The sequence below is a fragment of the Dasypus novemcinctus genome, chromosome 15 (genome assembly GCF_030445035.2).
Source record: "Dasypus novemcinctus isolate mDasNov1 chromosome 15, mDasNov1.1.hap2, whole genome shotgun sequence".
Lineage (NCBI taxonomy): Eukaryota > Metazoa > Chordata > Mammalia > Cingulata > Dasypodidae > Dasypus > Dasypus novemcinctus.
In genome coordinates, this window is record NC_080687.1 from 46,427,243 (window position 1) to 46,429,946 (window position 2,704).

General features: G+C 35.4%; 1 pseudogene; it reads left to right on the plus strand.

The window, feature by feature from the left end:
- Positions 1-439: 439 nt before the first annotated feature.
- LOC101421895 (baculoviral IAP repeat-containing protein 2-like) lies at positions 440-2,379 on the plus strand (annotated as a pseudogene).
- The last annotated feature ends 325 nt before the right edge of the window (positions 2,380-2,704 follow it).

Sequence of the window (2,704 nt, forward strand, 5' to 3'; positions counted from 1 at the left end):
ATATCCAGCATTGTATCTTGTAAGAAAATGCAGATTAAAGGCTCAATTTAAGACTTCTGTAGTTGCTTAGAATTTTGGGAACATAAGCCTTCTTTAAAAATAAGTTGTTTTTTAAAAACATATTTTCAGAAGTATATCAATTCTTTCAGGCCATTTGGTTAGCATTACACTAAATATAAGTAACTAGCACTTGAATGACCTAAAAAAGTTAATATAATCCCCAAGAGTACTAGGTTACATCTTCGTAAAACCTAGGATAGATAATCATCCTACCTGAGTGTAAAATCAGGTATAAATATAATAAAGAAGGTTTAGCAAATTCTAGATAAGTAAGAGGCTATCATTTGATTCCTTTTTGTGGAAAAAAAACTAATTTAGTGCGAACAGATAAGAAATTTCATGTGAAGGTTTTTAGCCATCTGAATAAAATTACCTACTCATGTACAAAACTACCTCCCATAGCCTTGTACCAGGTACCTCTCATCAAAAATCTGTGAATAAAATGGAAGACAGCATAGTCTTGTCAAATTGGACAAAGGCAACAAACAAAAATTTAAATATGACTTTTCATGTAAGCTGTCCCCACCAGTGTTCCCATTTCAGAAAGGAGGCTTTACTCATGCTGGTTTTTATTACACTGGTGTGCATGACAAGGTCATATGTTTCTGTTGTGGACAACAGGAAAGAAGGAGACAATGTTGTTGAAAAGTATAAAAAGCTGTATCCTAGCTGTAGCTTTATTCAGAATCTGGTTTTAGTTACTCGTCTGGGATCCACCTCTAAGAATACTTCTCCAGTGAGAAACAGTTCTGCACATTCATTATCTCCCACTTTTGAACATAGTGGCTCATTCATTGGCTCTTATTCCAACATTTCACCAAACCCTGTTAATTTCAGAACAGTCAAAGACTTATTTCCCTTGAGGACTAATCCCTACAGTTATGCAATGAGTACTGAAGAAGCCAGATATCTTATTTACAACATGTGGCCATTAACTTGTTTGCTATCATCAGAATTGGCAAGAACTGGTCTTTATTACATAACGCCTAGAGATAGGGTTGCCTGCTTTGCTTGTGGTAGGAAATTGAGTAACTGGGAACTGATGGATGATGCTATGTCAGAGCACCCGAGACATTTTCCCAACTGTTCATGTTTGGAAACTTCTCTAGAAACACTGAGGTTTAGCATTTCAAATTTGAGCATGCAGACACACACAGCAAGACTGAAAACATTTAGGTACTGACCATCTAGTGTTCCAGTTCAGCCTGAGCATCTTGCAAGTGCTGGTTTTTATTACATAAGTTGCAGTGATGACGTCAAGTGCTTTTGTTGTGATGATGGCTTGAAGTATTAGGAATCTGGAAATGATCCATGGGTAGAACATGCCATGTAGTTCCAAGATAAGAGTTCTTGATATGCATTAAAGGGCAGGAGTTTGTTGATAAGATTCAAACTATCAGAGATGTATTCACCAAGTGCAATGAATGTCTCATGATGATGGAGGAGGTTGTTGTTATGGGGGGAGGAGTGGGATAAGGGGGGTCGGTGGTATATGGAGACCTCATATTTTTTGAAAGCAACATTAAAAAAATAAAGACAAAAAATTATATATAAAAAAAGATGCAAACTAGATATCCTCATCTTCTTGAACAGCTGTTGTCAACTTCAGATACTCCTGGAAATAAATATGCTGATCCACCAAAAAGAAGATACCATCATGATGAATACACCTGTGGTAAAAGCTGCCTTGGAAATGGGCTTCAGTAGAAGCCTGGTGAAACAGTCAGTTCAGAGAGAATTATAAAACCGTCTGTGATATTGTGTCAGCACTTCTTAATTCCAAAGATAAAAAAAGAGAAGAGGAAACAGAAAGACACAATGAAGAAATGGCACCAGATGATCTGTCATTAGTTCAAAATAATAGAGTGAATTTCTTTTAGCAGGTGGCATGTGTGCTTTCTATCCAGGATAATCCTTTAACAGCCAATATAATTAATAAAAAGGAATATGAGCTTATTAAACAAAAACCATAGATACCTTTACAAGCAAGAGAATTGATTGTTACTGTTTTAGTTAAAGGAAGTCCTGCAGTCAACATTTTCAAAAACTGTCTAAAAGAACTTGACTCTACATTATTTAAGAACCTATTTGTGGAAAAGAATATGAAGCACATTCCAATAGAAGATGTTTCAGGTTTGTCACTGAAAGAACAAATGAGGAGGTTGCAACAAGGAAGAATTCCTAAAGTGTATATGGACAAAGAAGTTTCCACTTCTTTGTAGTCATGTGGTAGTATGCCAGGAGTGTGCCCCTTCTCTAAGAAAATGCCCAGTTTGCAGAGGCATAATAAAGGGTATTGTTCATACATTTCTTTCATAAAAGAAAAATAGACTATGTATTAGTCTATATAGAAAAGTCCTTAAAATATTGAACATTTGAAGCCATCTGAAGTAAAGAAAGATTTATTGTTTTTTTAGTAACATTCATGTGTTCTACTCTGCTTTGGTACTAGTTTATCTTGTTTCAAAAAAAAATTGATAGTATCATATCATATTTAATCTTAACCTCTGCTTATTTGCAATGGAAGATTTATGTTTGATTAGCTATATTAATATATATGTGTGAACATATGAGGAATTAAAGGAGTAATTACAGGGGGGGTGGACTTGACCCAGTGGTTAGGGCATCCGTTTACCACGTGGGA